Genomic DNA, 23,452 nt, shown 5'->3' with positions numbered 1-23,452 from the left:
ATCGGCTATTAAAAATGCGGTTGCCAATGTTCGGTGGAAAGCATTAAGAATTTAAAAGCTTTATTTGTGATTTGAAAGTCGAGTGCACAATGAATCACACTGCCCAATGTCGAGAAATTTAACCATTTAATTTCTAGCTTGTCTGATGAGGCATGAGGAACAGTAAAAATAATTTAAATCATAGATTGCAATTATGAAAAGTCTTTAGCAAGTTTAAGCTGTTTATGACAACAATTGTCTCATATTTTTGGACACGATTTCTTAACTCTTTGAAATTCCTCACATGACAAAACTTTTAGCCTTAAGTCTTAGAGGTCTTATAGACACCATATCGGCATTACATTCGACTCTGCAGTCTCGAGGCGATGACAAGGATATTGTGTGTGGAATTCACTTGGCAATGTTAAAAGTAGAGCAGGCAACAAAGGGTCGATTCGAAGAACAGCTTGACTGATAGTTTGATAGTTTGTCATCTTGGTTACATGGCATTGCTAAATTAAATCAACGCTATCAACATTAAGATGCTGCTAGAAATTCACGCGAGAGCGCTTTTATACTTATAAATAAACTTTATGTCAGAGGGCTTAGCACAACGCTTACGTCTACTTCGTGAAGATTCGCCATTGAAAATTGTCATAGTGGATGCCACTGGTTCGAGGAGCATACACAAATTCCACACATCGGTTCAATCGCACATAAATTCTCATACTTTTGGGGCTGACTTTTGGATTCTGAGTTCTATCTCTACATACCAACCTAATTAGAAGATTCACTTCTCACAGTTTAATATACTGGCCGATGTCCGATTCCACAAACCTGCAAGAGTAGACTTGCGTTTAGGTGCTGAAAAACATTTTTGACCTTCTTTGTGATGGCCAAATAAAGCTGTCCCCTGAACATCCAGAAAACATTGTTAGGATGGATTGTGTCAGGAAGCAAGCAAGCACAAGTTAGCAATCTCGTTGGTTGGTAGGTCCAACTATTCAGAGGCTATATTTAACCCTTGCACGATTTCGGTTGCATAAGTATGCTAAAGAGGATCGAAAGTTTTAGTTAATTCCATGGGAGCAATATAAATTGGAAAGTTTACTGACGCTTCAACTCAACACTGTTATTTATGGCACTGCCTTTGCTCCCGTTTTAACCATACGTTGTCTATTTGAACTTGCAGAACTCGACGCAGAATCTCACCTATTTGATTCTCATGTCTGAAAATCACTTTTATGTGGATGATATATTAACAGGGGCAAATAGTTTACAAAAGCTCGAGATTATTATTTTATTGGAGTAAATCCAACATTTTCCCGCAACATTTTCTAGGTTTAGCGGGGATCCACGTCGGTTTTCTGATTACCCAGACGCTTATACTATTATATTTTTACTTTTATTAGAAAATAAATAAATATAACAATTAATTTTTTTTACGATCATGCCTTACTGATTTTAGTAATAATTACTGTTTTAGTTGGATATTAATTATAAGATATTAATCGATTCCTATTACAGGGAAATTAATTGACATAATTTGAACAATTTTACCCGCCATTATTATACCCTTGCAGAGGGTATTATAATTTTGTCGTGAAATGTGTAACGCATAGAAGGAGACATCTCCGACCCCATAAAGTATATATATTCTTAATCAGCATCAAAAGCCGAGTCGATATAGCCATTTCCGTCTATCCGTCTGTCCGTCTGTCTGTTTCTATGCGAACTAGTCCCTCAGTTTTAAAGCTATCTTAATGAAACTTTGCAGAACTCCCTCTTTCTGTTGCACGCAGCACATATGTGAAAACCAGCTGGATCTGACCACTATATCATATAGCTGCCATATGAACGATCGGTCGAAAATACAGTTTTTGTATGAAAAAACATTTTGTTTATCAAGATATCTTGACCAAACTTGGAATTTATTAGTTTTACATTACTCCTCATATTTATGCAAAATCCTATTAAGATCGGACCACTATATCATATAGCTTCCATAGGAAAAGTTGGGTCTGCAAGGGTATTAGATCTTTGGCGTGCCGAAGATAGCCCTTCTTTCTCGTTTTATTATCTATCGCATATCCATCTTTACGTTTATTATATTTATTAGATGAAATAAATGAACCTTCAGTAACTTTAAAAAGAATTGGTCATCAATGATACTGAAGTTACGAATATTCAGACTTTAATAATGTTGCATTTGATTCGTATATAATTCCTACAAACGAAATTTCAAATGATGGGTTTCGTTTATAAGATGTAGATAATCGAATTGTGTTACCTATAAATTCTCAAATTCGAATCTTAGTAACAGCGGCTGATGTAATTCATTCGTGAACAATTCCAGCTTTAGGAGTAATAGTTGATGGAACCCCTGGACGCTTTAACCAAACTAATTTTTTTATGAATTTCTATCAATGTAAATTCTTCGCCAAATGACTGAAAGCAAGTACTGGTCTCTTAAACCATTTTTAAATAATTATAATAACATAATTTACTATAATTAGCACTAACTTCTAATGAATTGTTAAAAATTAGTTAAAATTATAACATAAGTATGCCAAACTAAAATTATTAAACTATTCATATTTTTAATTCCACAAATATACCCAATTAAATGATTATTTTTACTTTTATCTTATTTTGTTCTATAAATTATTACGCTTACATACCTTCTTCCCCCAAATCAAATGAATTAAAAAATATATTTATTTAAATTCAATAAATTAAAATTGATAACAAATTTATATTCTGTATTTGATCCATCAGCAATTTTCCGTTTATCAATAAACTGAATAAGAACATTTTTAGGTCTTTTAATAATTCCTACTATTTATTGATTAATACCTTCTCGTTATAATATTTTTTGAAACACAATTTTATCAACTTTACATAAAGAATTTAAAACTCCTTTAGGACCTTCAGGTCACAATGGTTCAACTTTCATTTTATTTCTTTATTTTCTCTTATTCTTTTTAATAATTTTATAGGTTTATTTCCTATTTTTACAAGAACGAGTCATTTAACACTAACACTTTCATTAGCTTTACCTTTATGATTATACTTTATAATTTATGGATGAATTAACCATACTCAACATATATTTGCTCACCATGTACCTCAAGGAACCCCAGCAGTCCTGATACCTTTTATAGTTTGTATTGATGCAATAAAAAATGTAATTCGACCTTGGGAGTTCGATTAACTGCTAATATAATTGCAGGTAATTTATTACTAACTTTACTAGAAAATACCGGACCATCTATATCTTACATATCAGCTGAATCATATGAGCTTAAATCAGCTGATTCAAGAACTTATAAACTTATAACTTATAATCTCTCCTAATAAAAAAGTGACTAATATGTAAGATATAGATGCTCCGGTATTTCTTATATAATATAATTTTTTATTTATTTTTTTTTATAATATAATTATTAAATTAACATATGTATTAAATTAACACATGTAAATAAAAATAAATGTCAACACATTTAAATCACCCATTTCCATTAACAGGAGAAATTGGTGCTATAACTAGTGTTTCAGGAATAATTAAATGATTTCATCAATATGATACATCATTATTTTTTTAGGAAAAATTATCACAATTTTAACTGTTTAGCAATGATGTCGAGATATTTCCCGAGAAGGAACATACAAGGATTACATACTTATCCAGTTTGGTTTACGATGAGGTATAATTTTATTTATTTTATAAGAAATTTTCAATATTGTAAGTTTTTTTTTTGAGTATTTATTCACAGAAGTTTATTTTTTTCCCCCTTCTTTATCCATTCCTAAAGCTTTTAAATTTTCTGTCTTTCTATCGCTTTGGAAAAAATCTTATATCGGTTCTCTCCACAAAATTACAGTTGCATAGCATTGAAATCCTTACCACTTTGAATTTGCAGCATTTCTGCAAATCAGTTGTTTCCCCTGTTCAACATGGATTCGTAAAGAATCGGTCAACTACGACCAATCTGCTTTAGTTTACTTCCTTGGTAAATGATGCTTTCCTTTCGAAAATGCAAACTGATGTCATTTACACTGACTTCAGTGAGGCGTTTGACTCTGTGCACCTGTGCATTTCATTTGTCATTTTGCTTTTTAAATTTGACCGAATAGGTTTTCCTCTGTCTATTTTTCTTTGGATTAATTCTTATTTAAAAGGTAGGACCCAAAGAGTAATGCTGAGGCTGACTACCTCTAAACAGGTTCACGATACTTCTGGTGTTCCTCAAGGTACTTTTTCTTGAAACTTAACTCCTTACTCTTTTTATAAATGATCTCCCCTCTGTGACATTACATGCCCGTGTACTCATGTATGCGGACGATGTAAAACATTTTCTGTCATACCGTAATCCCCACATCATTCTCGTCCACAAGACGATTTGAACGCTATGCAACTTTGGTGTTCGGATATCAATCTATTGCATCTGAATTGTTCAAAGTGTATGTTTATAACATTTAATCGTACTACACCTTATCTTGTCAGCGATACAATCGACTACATTCCTTTGCAACGTATACTTACAGTTAAGAATCTAGGCCTTAATTTTGATTCTAAACTCTGTTTCAATCATCACATAGGTAGGACAAGGCAACAGGTGTACTTGGATTCATTAAACGATGGTCTGAAGAGTTTAACGATCCTTTTATAACGAAAATTCTGTACATCTCTCTTTTTCGCCCTATCTTTGAATACTGCTCTTGCATCCGGTCTCGCAGTATAACAATAGCCAGCATCGTATTGAATCTGTTCAGAAACAATTTCTGCTTTCTGCCTTACGGGGCTTAAATTGGGACTCTAATCTTCGGTTGCTCTCCTACTCCAGCACGCTGCTTTTTCTTAACCTTCCGTCGTTAACCAACAGTTGGACAATTCTTGGTGATGTCCTTCTACATAAGTTGATTATTGGCGACATAGATTCTCCTTTTTTGCTACGGCATCTTCAATTCTCTGTTCCGGCTAGACCAACCAGAAATTATCTCCCCTTAGTTTTATCTAAGTGCACAACAGACTACGCTATGGATAATCCTTTTCGCATGCAATGTTAAAATTATAATCTTCTTACTTTCTTTATACCTAATTATTGTGTTTTCTTAATTAATATAAGAAATTAAGATTATTTTTATTTTTACTTACTTTTTTCCTACTTACACCCTTCTTCTTATGTAGGCTCTAATAGCGTCACTGGCAAAATTAGCTGTGAAAAAGGCCGGATTGGTAAATAAAAAACCCTCATCAGTCGGTGATGCTATTAGAAAATTGTGTTTTCTGACTAGGCGTTTCGCATATAAATATAAATCCATTATCTATTGTATGTATAATCAATTGAATAATGATGAAGACACTCGTTTTGTCGACCAATAATAAACAAATTAAAATAAAATAAAACAATGAAATAAAATAAAAATTAACTTCATAGAATTATGTTATTCTTTTAAAAGGAAAAATGTATTGTATTCATTTATGCAGATTGTAACACTTTGTCGCATTTTTAAATATTGCCATTAACAACAATGGATTTACAAGCAAAAAACAAAGGAGCATGTCAATAAAAAACAAATGTAATATGATCGGCCGCAGAATGCTTGCCCTTGTAATGACATAATTTCTGACAATGCATACCAGAGGCGAATGTCCGGGTGCGCAATGTACGGAAAATATATAGGTTAAGGACCCCGCTTGAAGAAAAAACAATTGCATTTGATCAGATACAACTTCAATGTCGACTGGAGTTGCGTGAAGGGTATATTGAAAAGACATTGGATATGCAAGATGACGTCGATATATTGGACAGTGGAAGACGTCTGTGTATTTCTACAAAAGCTTAATATTAATCGGCTATTAAAAATGCGGTTGCCAATGTTCGGTGGAAAGCATTAAGAATTTAAAAGCTTTATTTGTGATTTGAAAGTCGAGTGCACAATGAATCACACTGCCCAATGTCGAGAAATTTAACCATTTAATTTCTAGCTTGTCTAATGAGGCATGAGGAACAGTAAAAATAATTTAAATCATAGATTGCAATTATGAAAAGTCTTTAGCAAGTTTAAGCTGTTTATGACAACAATTGTCTCATATTTTTGGACACGATTTCTTAACTCTTTGAAATTCCTCACATGACAAAACTTTTAGCCTTAAGTCTTAGAGGTCTTATAGACACCATATCGGCATTACATTCGACTCTGCAGTCTCGAGGCGATGACAAGGATATTGTGTGTGGAATTCACTTGGCAATGTTAAAAGTAGAGCAGGCAACAAAGGGTCGATTCGAAGAACAGCTTGACTGATAGTTTGATAGTTTGTCATCTTGGTTACATGGCATTGCTAAATTAAATCAACGCTATCAACATTAAGATGCTGCTAGAAATTCACGCGAGAGCGCTTTTATACTTATAAATAAACTTTATGTCAGAGGGCTTAGCACAACGCTTACGTCTACTTCGTGAAGATTCGCCATTGAAAATTGTCATAGTGGATGCCACTGGTTCGAGGAGCATACACAAATTCCACACATCGGTTCAATCGCACATAAATTCTCATACTTTTGGGGCTGACTTTTGGATTCTGAGTTCTATCTCTACATACCAACCTAATTAGAAGATTCACTTCTCACAGTTTAATATACTGGCCGATGTCCGATTCCACAAACCTGCAAGAGTAGACTTGCGTTTAGGTGCTGAAAAACATTTTTGACCTTCTTTGTAATGGCCAAATAAAGCTGTCCCCTGAACATCCAGAAAACATTGTTAGGATGGATTGTGTCAGGAAGCAAGCAAGCACAAGTTAGCAATCTCGTTGGTTGGTAGGTCCAACTATTCAGAGGCTATATTTAACCCTTGCACGATTTCGGTTGCATAAGTATGCTAAAGAGGATCGAAAGTTTTAGTTAATTCCATGGGAGCAATATAAATTGGAAAGTTTACTGACGCTTCAACTCAACACTGTTATTTATGGCACTGCCTTTGCTCCCGTTTTAACCATACGTTGTCTATTTGAACTTGCAGAACTCGACGCAGAATCTCACCTATTTGATTCTCATGTCTGAAAATCACTTTTATGTGGATGATATATTAACAGGGGCAAATAGTTTACAAAAGCTCGAGATTATTATTTTATTGGAGTAAATCCAACATTTTCCCGCAACATTTTCTAGGTTTAGCGGGGATCCACGTCGGTTTTCTGATTACCCAGACGCTTATACTATTATATTTTTACTTTTATTAGAAAATAAATAAATATAACAATTAATTTTTTTTACGATCATGCCTTACTGATTTTAGTAATAATTACTGTTTTAGTTGGATATTAATTATAAGATATTAATCGATTCCTATTACAGGGAAATTAATTGACATAATTTGAACAATTTTACCCGCCATTATTATACCCTTGCAGAGGGTATTATAATTTTGTCGTGAAATGTGTAACGCATAGAAGGAGACATCTCCGACCCCATAAAGTATATATATTCTTAATCAGCATCAAAAGCCGAGTCGATATAGCCATTTCCGTCTATCCGTCTGTCCGTCTGTCTGTTTCTATGCGAACTAGTCCCTCAGTTTTAAAGCTATCTTAATGAAACTTTGCAGAACTCCCTCTTTCTGTTGCACGCAGCACATATGTGAAAACCAGCTGGATCTGACCACTATATCATATAGCTGCCATATGAACGATCGGTCGAAAATACAGTTTTTGTATGAAAGAACATTTTGTTTATGAAGATATCTTGACCAAACTTGGAATTTATTAGTTTTACATTACTCCTCATATTTATGCAAAATCCTATTAAGATCGGACCACTATATCATATAGCTTCCATAGGAAAAGTTGGGTCTGCAAGGGTATTAGATCTTTGGCGTGCCGAAGATAGCCCTTCTTTCTCGTTTTATTATCTATCGCATATCCATCTTTACGTTTATTATATTTATTAGATGAAATAAATGAACCTTCAGTAACTTTAAAAAGAATTTGTCATCAATGATACTGAAGTTACGAATATTCAGACTTTAATAATGTTGCATTTGATTCGTATATAATTCCTACAAACGAAATTTCAAATGATGGGTTTCGTTTATTAGATGTAGATAATCGAATTGTGTTACCTATAAATTCTCAAATTCGAATCTTAGTAACAGCGGCTGATGTAATTCATTCGTGAACAATTCCAGCTTTAGGAGTAAAAGTTGATGGAACCCCTGGACGCTTTAACCAAACTAATTTTTTATGAATTTCTATCAATGTAAATTCTTCGCCAAATGACTGAAAGCAAGTACTGGTCTCTTAAACCATTTTTAAATAATAATAATAACATAATTTACTATAATTAGCACTAACTTCTAATGAATTGTTAAAAATTAGTTAAAATTATAACATAAGTATGCCAAACTAAAATTATTAAACTATTCATATTTTTAATTCCACAAATATACCCAATTAAATGATTATTTTTACTTTTATCTTATTTTGTTCTATAAATTATTACGCTTACATACCTTCTTCCCCCAAATCAAATGAATTAAAAAATATATTTATTTAAATTCAATAAATTAAAATTGATAACAGATTTATATTCTCTATTTGATCCATCAGCAATTTTCCGTTTATCAATAAACTGAATAAGAACATTTTTAGGTCTTTTAATAATTCCTTCTATTTATTGATTAATACCTTCTCGTTATAATATTTTTTGAAACACAATTTTATCAACTTTACATAAAGAATTTAAAACTCCTTTAGGACCTTCAGGTCACAATGGTTCAACTTTCATTTTATTTCTTTATTTTCTCTTATTCTTTTTAATAATTTTATAGGTTTATTTCCTATTTTTACAAGAACGAGTCATTTAACACTAACACTTTCATTAGCTTTACCTTTATGATTATCCTTTATAATTTATGGATGAATTAACCATACTCAACATATATTTGCTCACCTTGTACCTCAAGGAACCCCAGCAGTCCTGATACCTTTTATAGTTTGTATTGAAACAATAACAAATGTAATTCGACCTTAGCAGTTCGATTAACTGCTAATATAATTGCAGGTTATTTATTACTAACTTTAATAGAAAATACCGGACCATCTATATCTTACATATTAGTCACTTTTTTATTAGTAGCTCAGATTGCTTTATTAGTTCTTGAATCAGCTGTAGCTATAATCCAATCTTATGTATTCGCCGTTTTAAGTACACTTTATTCTAGAGAAGTTAACTAATTTATTTTATTAAATATATATATTACATACATATATATATATATATAATTAAATATATATAAATTAATATATGTAAATAAAAGTAAATGTCAACGCATTTAAATCACCCATTTCCATTAACAGGAGCAATTGGTGCTATAACTAGTGTTTCAGGAATAATTAAATGATTTCATCAATATGATACATCATTATTTTTTTTAGGAAAAATTATCACAATTTTAACTGTTTAGCAATGATGTCGAGATATTTCCCGAGAAGGAACATAACAAGGATTACATACTTATCCAGTTTGGTTTACGATGAGGTATAATTTTATTTATTTTATAAGAAATTTTCATTATTGTAAGTTTTTTTTTTGAGTATTTTTTCACAGAAGTTTATCGCCAGCAATTGAATTAGGAGCATTTATTCTTTTATTTCTGGATTTATTTCTTTTAACTCTTTTCAAATTCCCCTATTAAATACTGCAATTCTATTGACATCAGGAGTTACTGTAACATAAGTTCATCATAGATTAATAGAAGGAAACCACTCACAAACTACTCAAGGCTTATTTTTTACTGTTCTTTTAGGAATTTACTTTACAATACTACAAGCTTATGAATATATTGAAGCTCCATTTACAATTGCAGACTCAGTTTATGGTTCAACATTTTTTATGGCCACGGGATTTCATGGAATTCATGTTCTTATTGGAACAACATTTTTATTAATTTGTTTACTACGACATTTAAAAATTCATTCCTCTTAAAATCATCATTTTGGATTCGAAGCAGCAGCATGATATTGACATTTTTTTGACGTAGTTTGGTTATTTTTATACATCACAATCTATTGATGGGGAGGTTAATAAATTTATTACATCAATATAGTATTGAAGTATATATGACTTCCAAACATAAGGTCTATTGATTAATAGTATTGATCATTTTTTCAATTCTTGTCATTGCCACATTAATTATATTATTTTTCTTTATTATTATATTTTTAGCTTCAATTTTATCTAAAAAAAAATTTAGATGAACGAGAAAAAAGATGCCCCTTTGAATGTGGGCTTGATCCTAAATCATATTCTCGGTTACCATTTTCTGTACGATTTTTATACCCTTGCAGAGGGTATTATTATTTTATCGTGAAATGTGTAACGCATAGAAGGAGACATCTCCCACCCCATAAAGTTTATATATTCTTAATCAGCATCAACAGCCGAGTCGATATAGCCATGTTCGTCTGTCCTTCTGTCCGTCTGTCTGTTTCTATGCGAACTAGTCCCTCAGTTTTGAAGCTATCTTAATGAAACTTTGCAGAACTCCCTCTTTCTGTTGCACGCAGCACATATGTGAAAAACAGCTGGATCGGACCACTATATCATATAGCTGCCATAGGAACGATCGGTCGAAAATTAAGTTTTTGTATGAAAAAACATTTTGTTTATCAAGATATCTTGACCAAACTTGGCATTAATTAGTTTTACTTTACTCCTCATATATACGCAAAATCCTTTTAAAATCGGTGCACTATATCATATAGCTGCCATAGGAACGATCGGTCAAATATTAAGTGAAAAAACATTTTGTTTTTCAAGATATCTTGACCAAACTTGGCATTTACTATTTTCCCGGTACTTCTTAGATAGGGGCAAAGCACTATGAGCATTATGAAAAGGTTGGGTCTGCAAGGGTATTAGATCTTTGGCGTGGGGAAGATAGCCCTTCTTTCTCGTTTTAATTACAATTATTTTTTAATTTTTGATGTTGAAATCGCTTTAATCCTTCCTATAATTATTATTTTTAAATTTTCAAACTTAATAATTTAATTTATTTTAATTTTATTAATTGGATTATATCATGAATGAAATAAGGGTTGTAGTTAATTATAACATTTTTTTTATCTACCTTATAGTAACTAATGAATATGAAGAGGCTTATTGCATTTAGTTTGACCTAATTTTAGATAATTTTACCTTATTCTTTAATTAAAGCCAAACTAGAGGCTTATCACTGTTAATGATAGAATTGAGCTTTTACTCCAATTAACTTAACTAACTTAACTTTTTTCTTTTAATGGTTAAATTACATTTATACTTCTATTTATATAGTTTAAAATAAAACTACATTTTCATTGTAAAAATAAAATTTGTATTATTTTTATAAATTACTAAAATAAATTCACTATATTTAAAGATTAAATAATCTCCCCAACATCTTCGGTGCTGTACTGTAAATATAAGCTATTTAAATATAAAAATAATAAAAAATTTACTAAAATCAAAATTCAAAATACAAATAATATTAGATGACTGAAAGCAAGTACTGGTCTCTTAAACCATTTTATAGTAAATTAGCACTTACTTCTAATGAATTGTTTAAAATGAGTTAAAATTATAGCATAAGTATGTCAAACTAAAATTATTAAACTATTCATATTTTTAATTCCACAAATATCCCCAAATGATAAATGATTAACTTTATTTTTTCTGCTACTTTCATCTTATTTTGTTCTATAAATTATTACGCTTACATATGTACCTTCTTCCCCCAAATCAAATGAATTGAAAAATATTAATTAAAATTCAATAAATTGAAATTGATAACAAATTTATTTTTTGTATTTGATCCATAGGCAATTTTCGGTTTATCAATAAACTTAATAAGAACATTTTTAGGTCTTTTATAAATACCTTCTCGTTATAATATTTTTTGAAACACAATTTTATCAACTTTACATAAAGAATTTAAAACTCTTTTAGGACCTTCAGGTCACAATGGTTCAACTTTCATTTTATTTCTTTATTTTCTCTTATTCTTTTTAATAATTTTATAGGTTTATTTCCTATTTTTACAAGAACGAGTCATTTAACACTAACACTTTCATTAGCTTTACCTTTATGATTATCCTTTATAATTTATGGATGAATTAACCATACTCAACATATATTTGCTCACCATGTACCTCAAGGAACCCCAGCAGTCCTGATACCTTTTATAGTTTGTATTGATGCAATAAAAAATGTAATTCGACCTTGGGAGTTCGATTAACTGCTAATATAATTGCAGGTAATTTATTACTAACTTTACTAGAAAATACCGGACCATCTATATCTTACATATCAGCTGAATCATATGAGCTTAAATCAGCTGATTCAAGAACTTATAAAGCAATCTCTCCTAATAAAAAAGTGACTAATATGTAAGATATAGATGGTCCGGTATTTTTTATATAATATAATTTTTTATTTATTTTTTTTTATAATATAATTATTAAATTAACATATGTATTAAATTAACACATGTAAATAAAAATAAATGTCAACACATTTAAATCACCCATTTCACTTAGTTGATTACAGACCGTGACCATTAACAGGAGCAATTGGTGCTATAACTAGTGTTTCAGGAATAATTTAATGATTTCATCAATATGATACATCATAATTTTTTTTAAGAAATATTATCACAATTTTAACTGTTTAGCAATGATGTCGAGATATTTCCCAAGAAGGAACATAACAAAGATTACATACTTATCCAGTAACTATTGGTTTAATATGAAGTATAATCTTATTTATTTTATCAGAAATTTTCTTTTTTTTGTAAGTTTTTTTTGAGTATTTTTTCACAGAAGTTTTTCGCCAGCAATCGAATTAGGAGCATTATGACCACCCGCTGGACTTATTTCTTTTAACTCTTTTCAAATTCCTCTATTTAATACTGCAATTCTATTGAAATCAGGAGTTACTGTAACATGAGCTCATCATAGATTAATAGAAGGAAACCACTCACAAAATACTCAAGGCTTATTTTTTACTGTTCTTTTAGGAATTTACTTTACAATACTACAAGCTTATGAATATATTGAAGCTCCATTTACAATTGCAGACTCAGTTTATGGTTCAACATTTTTTATGGCCACGGGATTTCATGGAATTCATGTTCTTATTGGAACAACATTTTTATTAATTTGTTTACTACGACATTTAAAAATTCATTCCTCTTAAAATCATCATTTTGGATTCGAAGCAGCAGCATGATATTGACATTTTTTTGACGTAGTTTGGTTATTTTTATACATCACAATCTATTGATGGGGAGGTTAATAAATTTATTACATCAATATAGTATTGAAGTATATATGACTTCCAAACATAAGGTCTATTGATTAATAGTATTGATCATTTTTTCAATTCTTGTCATTGCCACATTAATTATATTATTTTTCTTTATTATTATATTTTTAGCTTCAATTTTATCTAAAAAAAAATTTAGATGAACGAGAAAAAAGATGCCCCTTTGAATGTGGGCTTGATCCTAAATCATATTCTCGGTTACCATTTTCTGTACGATTTTTATACCCTTGCAGAGGGTATTATTATTTTATCGTGAAATGTGTAACGCATAGAAGGAGACATCTCCCACCCCATAAAGTTTATATATTCTTAATCAGCATCAACAGCCGAGTCGATATAGCCATGTTCGTCTGTCCTTCTGTCCGTCTGTCTGTTTCTATGCGAACTAGTCCCTCAGTTTTGAAGCTATCTTAATGAAACTTTGCAGAACTCCCTCTTTCTGTTGCACGCAGCACATATGTGAAAAACAGCTGGATCGGACCACTATATCATATAGCTGCCATAGGAACGATCGGTCGAAAATTAAGTTTTTGTATGAAAAAACATTTTGTTTATCAAGATATCTTGACCAAACTTGGCATTAATTAGTTTTACTTTACTCCTCATATATACGCAAAATCCTTTTAAAATCGGTGCACTATATCATATAGCTGCCATAGGAACGATCGGTCAAATATTAAGTGAAAAAACATTTTGTTTTTCAAGATATCTTGACCAAACTTGGCATTTACTATTTTCCCGGTACTTCTTAGATAGGGGCAAAGCACTATGAGCATTATGAAAAGGTTGGGTCTGCAAGGGTATTAGATCTTTGGCGTGGGGAAGATAGCCCTTCTTTCTCGTTTTAATTACAATTATTTTTTAATTTTTGATGTTGAAATCGCTTTAATCCTTCCTATAATTATTATTTTTAAATTTTCAAACTTAATAATTTAATTTATTTTAATTTTATTAATTGGATTATATCATGAATGAAATAAGGGTTGTAGTTAATTATAACATTTTTTTTATCTACCTTATAGTAACTAATGAATATGAAGAGGCTTATTGCATTTAGTTTGACCTAATTTTAGATAATTTTACCTTATTCTTTAATTAAAGCCAAACTAGAGGCTTATCACTGTTAATGATAGAATTGAGCTTTTACTCCAATTAACTTAACTAACTTAACTTTTTTCTTTTAATGGTTAAATTACATTTATACTTCTATTTATATAGTTTAAAATAAAACTACATTTTCATTGTAAAAATAAAATTTGTATTATTTTTATAAATTACTAAAATAAATTCACTATATTTAAAGATTAAATAATCTCCCCAACATCTTCGGTGCTGTACTGTAAATATAAGCTATTTAAATATAAAAATAATAAAAAATTTACTAAAATCAAAATTCAAAATACAAATAATATTAGATGACTGAAAGCAAGTACTGGTCTCTTAAACCATTTTATAGTAAATTAGCACTTACTTCTAATGAATTGTTTAAAATGAGTTAAAATTATAGCATAAGTATGTCAAACTAAAATTATTAAACTATTCATATTTTTAATTCCACAAATATCCCCAAATGATAAATGATTAACTTTATTTTTTCTGCTACTTTCATCTTATTTTGTTCTATAAATTATTACGCTTACATATGTACCTTCTTCCCCCAAATCAAATGAATTGAAAAATATTAATTAAAATTCAATAAATTGAAATTGATAACAAATTTATTTTTTGTATTTGATCCATAGGCAATTTTCGGTTTATCAATAAACTTAATAAGAACATTTTTAGGTCTTTTATAAATACCTTCTCGTTATAATATTTTTTGAAACACAATTTTATCAACTTTACATAAAGAATTTAAAACTCTTTTAGGACCTTCAGGTCACAATGGTTCAACTTTCATTTTATTTCTTTATTTTCTCTTATTCTTTTTAATAATTTTATAGGTTTATTTCCTATTTTTACAAGAACGAGTCATTTAACACTAACACTTTCATTAGCTTTACCTTTATGATTATCCTTTATAATTTATGGATGAATTAACCATACTCAACATATATTTGCTCACCTTGTACCTCAAGGAACCCCAGCAGTCCTGATACCTTTTATAGTTTGTATTGAAACAATAACAAATGTAATTCGACCTTAGCAGTTCGATTAACTGCTAATATAATTGCAGGTTATTTATTACTAACTTTAATAGAAAATACCGGACCATCTATATCTTACATATTAGTCACTTTTTTATTAGTAGCTCAGATTGCTTTATTAGTTCTTGAATCAGCTGTAGCTATAATCCAATCTTATGTATTCGCCGTTTTAAGTACACTTTATTCTAGAGAAGTTAACTAATTTATTTTATTAAATATATATATTACATACATATATATATATATATAATTAAATATATATAAATTAATATATGTAAATAAAAGTAAATGTCAACGCATTTAAATCACCCATTTCCATTAACAGGAGCAATTGGTGCTATAACTAGTGTTTCAGGAATAATTAAATGATTTCATCAATATGATACATCATTATTTTTTTTAGGAAAAATTATCACAATTTTAACTGTTTAGCAATGATGTCGAGATATTTCCCGAGAAGGAACATAACAAGGATTACATACTTATCCAGTTTGGTTTACGATGAGGTATAATTTTATTTATTTTATAAGAAATTTTCATTATTGTAAGTTTTTTTTTTGAGTATTTTTTCACAGAAGTTTATCGCCAGCAATTGAATTAGGAGCATTTATTCTTTTATTTCTGGATTTATTTCTTTTAACTCTTTTCAAATTCCCCTATTAAATACTGCAATTCTATTGACATCAGGAGTTACTGTAACATAAGTTCATCATAGATTAATAGAAGGAAACCACTCACAAACTACTCAAGGCTTATTTTTTACTGTTCTTTTAGGAATTTACTTTACAATACTACAAGCTTATGAATATATTGAAGCTCCATTTACAATTGCAGACTCAGTTTATGGTTCAACATTTTTTATGGCCACGGGATTTCATGGAATTCATGTTCTTATTGGAACAACATTTTTATTAATTTGTTTACTACGACATTTAAAAATTCACTCCTCTTAAAATCATCATTTTGGACTCGAAGCAGCAGCATAATATTGACATTTTTTTGACGTAGTTTGGTTATTTTTATACATTACAATCTATTGATGGGGAGGTTAATAAATTTATTACATCAATATAGTATTAAAGTATATATGACTTCCAAACATAAGGTCTATTGATAAATAGTATTGATCATTTTTTCAATTCTTGTCATTGCCACATTAATTATAATTTTTTCCTTTATTATTATATTTTTAGCTTCAATTTTATCTAAAAAAAAATTTAGATGAACGAGAAAAAAGATGCCCCTTTGAATGTGGGTTTAACCCTAAATCATCTTCTCGGTTACCATTTTCTGTACGATTTTTTTTTAATTACAATTATTTTTTTTAATTTTTGATGTTGAAATCGCTTAAATCCTTCCTATAATTATTATTTTAAATTTTCAAACTTAATAATTTGATCGACAACTTAAATTATTTTTATTTTAATATAATTAATTGGATTATATCGTGAATGAAATCAAGGGATATTAAACTGATCCTCTTAATAAATAACAGGGTTGTAGTTCATTATAACATTTGATTTGCATTTAAAAAGTATTGGTTTTTTTAATGTACCTTATACTTACTTATGAATATGAAGCGATTTATTGCATTTAGTTTCGACCTAATTTTAGGTAATTTTACCTTATTCTTTAATTAAAGCCAAACTAGGGGCTTATCACTGTTAATGATAGAATTGAGCATTTACTCCAATTAAGGAAGTATGGTGATCAAGTAAAAGCTGCTAACTTTGTTTTTTTAATGGTTAAATTCCATTTATACTTCTATTTATATAGTTTAGAATAAAACTGCATTTTCATTGTAAAATTATTATTTGTATTATTTAAATAAATTACTAAAATAAATTCACTATATTTAAAGATTAAGTAATCTCCCCAACATCTTCAGTGCTGTACTCTAAATATAAGCTATTTTAATATAAAAATAATAAAAAATTTACTAAAATCAAAATTAAAAATACAAATAATATCAAATAAATTTTTAAATTTTTATTGTGAATTAAAAATAAAGTTTGAAAATAATTTAATCATTTTTTATACAAAGGCTGACCTCCAAAATATTCTGATCAACCTTGATCAAATCTTTTACTAACAATTTGCCCATTATTTAAATTATAAACAAGTAAGACTCTCTAGTCGGGAGCTCCCGACTAGGGGATACCCTGAACCCTCTTCTTCCAACATCAAATGCATATATATATTTTATTTTAGAAGCTATATGTAAAGTTTGGTGACTCTAGCTCTTATTATTTACCAAAATTGCCCCAAAAAACAGGATATCGATATCGGTTTTTATCGATTGGTTGGAAACGGAGTAAGTTATCGACTATCGGAAACAAACTCGATCTGCGCGGGTGCTAGGAGCATCTACATCTAAAATACCAAATCTCTAGCTCTTATAGGTTCTGAGATCCTTGCGTTCATACATACGGACGGACGGACGGAAATTATTCTTATTTTATAGAAAATTCATTATCATTAAATAAACTTTATAATTTTCCTACTAACTTAATTACAATTCTTTTAATAAATTATATACTAATTACTTTAATTGTTATTGTTAAAATCACTAATATATTCAAAGGACCATTATGAATTATAAATCAATGAACAAATCTTTACGAACCTTCCAACCTTTATTTAAAATTGCTAACAATGCGTTAGTTGATCTTCCTGCACCTGTAAATATATCAAGGTGATGAAATTTTAAATATTTACGAGGATTATGTTTAATTACCCAAATTTTAACTGGATTATTTTTAGCTATACATTACACCGCAGATGTAAATTTAGCTTTTAATAGAGTTAACCATATCTGGATGATTAAGGTGCACGCACGCTATTGGCTGAGACAAGAACTCTTCTCGAGCATACACTGTCCAAAAAGAAAAGTGAAATCAATCTTTGTGTGCTATTTTCTTAACATAGTTATTGCGCAAGAAGCGCCTGTAAGAATTATATAAGTTCTCAAATTTGCCTGTAAAATTAATCGTTAATATCTAGGGAAATATATCATTTAAATAAAGCATGCATTTCATGGATAAAGCACAAGCACTTTGCGTCGATCGTAAGTTCTAAACTTTTTCGCTCAATGTACTTCGAAAACGAAGCGACGCAAAGCAGCATCGACCAGCTTTGCTGAAGGCAAACTGGCGACCAACTTCGTGTCAGCATCAGCAAGCCGCGACTTCGGCATTCGTTCGTCTGGTCTTTGGAGAACGAACAACCAGTCGGCATGCCGCACGAAGCCTCAAAGGCCAGATGAAAGGCCGGCCACAAATTTTGCGTCGCATTCAAATGTATGGACGTTACTCATCTTAGTGTTTATATTGTCTTTGGTAGAGGCATAGCAGGTGGTGCGGTCTGTCGCGAGCTCGAGCCCTACCGGGGAAAGTATTATTTTTTTTTTTTGTTTGCTTGTGTGGCTGTTGAGTAGAGTCGACAGCAAGTAATGCGGTCAGTTGCGAGTTCGAGCCCTGCCAAGGGAACTTTTTTTTATTAATTTATTTGGTGTTGGAATAAGAGGGTTCAGAGTATCCCCTAGTCGGGATTCGTATTTCTAAATTTCTTTAATCAATAAAATTAATTACTGCGACTGTAATAAATATAATAATTTTTAAAATTATTAAATATTCACACAAAAATTTACATATAAGTCCAATTAATAACAAATTTTTAAGCCAAAATAAAACTTTATAAATTTAACTATATAATTTAATATAAATAAAATCATACAGAAATTTCATTGTAATAACTTATTTTAAAATTTATTTTAACATAATCAAACAAATTTGTTAATAACTTTATTTAATCACCAAAACTCAGAATAATCAAAAATAAACCCCTATTAATATAATTTTCATTTTAAAATAAAAATGAAAGTTAAATATTATTTATTTTTTCATATTAATACCTCATTTTTTAAATGTTACACAATTTAAAAATAATTAATTTTTAGCATATTACATTTTAGTATTATATAAAAACAATTATTTCATAATTATAATAATTTATAAAAATCATAAAATTAAATAAATTTTAAAAAATATTAAAATAAATAAGTTTAATAAAATTAATTTTAATAAATTTATTAAAATAAAACAAGTAAGAGGTTCTAGTCGGGAGCTTACTAGGGCATACCCTGAAGCCTCTTCTTCCAACATCAAATGCATATATATTCTATTTTAGCAGCTTTATGTCAAGTTTGGTGACTCTAGCTCGATTTTTATTGATTGCTTGGAAACGGAGTAAGTTATCAATTATCGGAAATAAGCTAGATCTGCGCGGGAACTAAAAGCAACCACATCTAAAATTCCTTGCGTTCATACATACGGACGGGCGGACAGACAGACGGACATGGCTAGGTCGACTCGGCTATTGATGCTGATCAAGAATATATATACTTTCTGGGGTCGGAGATGCTTCCTTCTGCCTGTTACATACATTTGCATTTCGCACAAATACAATATACCCTTATACCCATTTTTAATGGGTTCAGGGTATAAAAGTAACATTAATAATAAATTTACAAAATAATTAAATTCAATTTAAAAATTAACATCAATAACATAATTAAATTAAAGTCAATTTTAAGACTATTAAAAAACCTTTCTAATTTTTTCTTTGCAATATGTAAAAAAAATAGATATAAAGAAAATGTATCTATTTTAAAATTAACAAATTTAAAATAAAAAACACATTTGTATACTAGGTCGAGATTAATAGATAATCTATATATATATAAATATTTAATATATTATTATATAATGATTATCGAATTATTTTTTTGATTTATATAAATTAATATAAATCTTATAAATTATTCTATATTTATTATTGATAATTTACTATAATATATATATATATATATATATATATCTATATAGAAAATTTTAAATACTTATAAACAAAATCATATTAAATTAAATTTACTACTAGAATGTAAATTAATTAAAATACATATAATATTAAAAATTCAAATATTTTTCAAAAAATATTAGTAAACTATAAAAAAAAAAAAACAAAAAAAAAATTAATTGCCTGATAAAAGGATTACCTTGCTAGGGTAAATTATGTAAGATTCTACATTCATTGATTGATTTTATTGTTATTTTTAGAAAGATTTTATATTTAATAGAATTTAACTATTACTAAAAGTACTGGGTTCATACCCCATTTATAAAGGTTTTAATCCTTTTCCTTTTAATTTTTAATAATTTTTCAAAAATTTTATTTATTACAATAATAATTATTGGGACATTAATTACAGTAACCTCTAACTCTTGGTTAGGAGGATGAATACGTTTAGAAATTAATTTATTATCTTTTATTCCCCTAATAAGAGATAGTAATAATTTTAAATCAACAGAAGCTTCTTTAAAATATTTTTTAACTCAAGCTTTAACTTCAACTGCTTTATTATTTCAGTAATTTTAATAATATTAAAAAACAGCATAACAATTAAAATAAATAATTCATTTACTTCAATAATTATTTTATCAACTTTATTATTAAAAAGAGGGGTAGGTCCATTTCATTTTTGATTCCCTAATTTAATAGAAGGATTAACTTGAATAAATGCTCTTCTTTTAATAACATGGCAAAAAATTGCTTCTTTAATACTAATTTCTTATTTAAATTTAAAAAATTTGTTACCCATCAGAGTAGTTCTTTCAGTAATTATTGGAGAAATTGGAGGTGTGAACCAAACTTCTCTGCGAAATTTATATTTTTTTCTTCTATTAACCATTTAGGTTGAATATTAAGAGCATTAATAATTAATGAATCAATTTGAATATTTTTTTTTTATTTTATTCTTTTTTATCATTTATTTTTCCTTTTATATTTAATATTTTCAAATTATTTCATTTGAATCAATTATTTTCATGATTTATACAAAGAACAGTTATAAAATTTATTTTGTTTATAAACTTTTTATCCATAGGTGGATTGCCCCCATTTTTAGAATTCCTACCAAAATGAGTTATATTTCAACAACTGTTTGTAATCAATATTTTCAATTAATAATTTTATTAATATCAACCTTAATTACTTTATTCTTGTTTCTACGAATTTGTTTTTCGACATTTATATTAAATTACTACGAAAAAAACTGAAAACTGAAAAACCACCCAAATCAATAATTTTAGTATAAAATTAAACTTAATTTGTACACTTTTATCAATTCTTGGATTATTTATAATTTCAATATTCTATTCTATATTTTAGGTTAAAGGCTTTAAGTTAAATAAAACTAATAGCCTTCAGAGCTGTAAATATAGCAAATCCTTTAAGCCTTAGTAATAAATTACTCCTTCAAAATTGCAGTTTGATGTCATTATTGACTATAACACCAATTAATAAATTTATTAATAAATTGATTAAGAAGAAAATTTCTTATAAAAAGATTTACAATCTATCGTCCTTAAGAATCTTAAGAATTTTAATCCAAGCTGAATTAGGTCATCCTGGAGCCTTAATTGGTGATGATCAAATTTATAACGTAATCGTTACAGCCCATGCTTTTATTATAATTTTTTTTATTTTTATGCCAATTACGATTAGAGGGCTTGGAAATTCACTTGTACCTTTAATATTAGGGGCCCCTGATATACCTTTCCCTCGTATAAACAAGATAAGATTTTGACTTTTACCTCCTGCTTTATCATTACTATTAGTTAGAAGAATACTTAAAAACGGAGCTGGAACAGGACAGTTAACCCTCCATTATCAGCAGGAATTGCTTATGGACGAGCTTCTGTAGATTTAGCTATTTTCGCTTTACATTTTGCAGGAATTTCCTCAATTTAAGGGGCTATAAATTTTATTACAACAGTAATTAATATACCACCTTTATGAATTACTTTAGACCGTATATCCTTATTTGTTTGATCTGTTGTAATTACAGCTCTTCTACTTCTTTTATCATTTCCTGTTTTAGCAGGAGCTATTACTATACTCTTAACAGATCGAAATCTTAATATTTCATTTTTTGACCCTGCCGGTGGATGAGGCCCAATTTTATACCAACATTTATTTTGATTTTTTGGTGACCCAGAAGTTTATATTTTAATTTTACCTGGATTCGGGATGATTTCTCATATTATTAGTCAAGAATCAGGTTAAAAGGAAACTTTTGGATCTTTAGGTATAATTTACGCAATACTAGCAATTAGGATTTATTGTATGAGCTCACCATATATTTACGGTTGGAATAGACGTAGATACCTGAGCTTATTTCACATCAGCAACTATAATTATTGCGGTACCTAAAGGTATTAAAATTTTTAGTTGACTTCCTACGCTTCACGGAACACAACTTTCTTATTCACCTGCTATTTTATGAGCTTTAGGATTTGTATTTTGATTCACAGTTGGGAGTTGTTCTAGCAAATTCATCTGTTGATATTATTTTACATGATACATATTATGTAGTTGCTCACTTTCATTATGTATTATCGATAAGAGCCGTATTTGCTATTATGGCTGGATTTATTTATAATGATTAAAAAGTCAATTTTTTTTATTATATTTGGAGTAAATCTAACATTCTTCCCGCAACATTTTCTAGGTTTAGCAGGGATACCTCGTCGTTATTCTGATTAGCCAGACGCTTATACTACATGAAACGTAATTTCAACTATCGGATCATCAACTTCTTTATCAGGGATTTTATTTTATTCTATATTACGGACGGACGGAAATTATTCTTATTTTATAGAAAATTCATTATCATTAAATAAACTTTATAATTTTCCTACTAACTTAATTACAATTCTTTTAATAAATTATATACTAATTACTTTAATTGTTATTGTTAAAATCACTAATATATTCAAAGGACCATTATGAATTATAAATCAATGAACAAATCTTTACGAACCTTCCAACCTTTATTTAAAATTGCTAACAATGCGTTAGTTGATCTTCCTGCACCTGTAAATATATCAAGGTGATGAAATT

General features: G+C 29.0%; 1 pseudogene; it reads left to right on the top strand.

Annotated features, from left to right (window-relative positions):
* Positions 1-16,711: 16,711 nt before the first annotated feature.
* LOC138911507 (NADH-ubiquinone oxidoreductase chain 2-like) lies at positions 16,712-21,829 on the top strand (annotated as a pseudogene).
* The last annotated feature ends 1,623 nt before the right edge of the window (positions 21,830-23,452 follow it).

The sequence above is a fragment of the Drosophila virilis genome, unplaced genomic scaffold, assembly GCF_030788295.1.
Source record: "Drosophila virilis strain 15010-1051.87 unplaced genomic scaffold, Dvir_AGI_RSII-ME tig00001170, whole genome shotgun sequence".
NCBI classification, from domain to species: domain Eukaryota; kingdom Metazoa; phylum Arthropoda; class Insecta; order Diptera; family Drosophilidae; genus Drosophila; species Drosophila virilis.
Note: the sequence above shows the minus strand (reverse complement) of the source record. Positions and strands in the feature narration are given on the sequence as shown.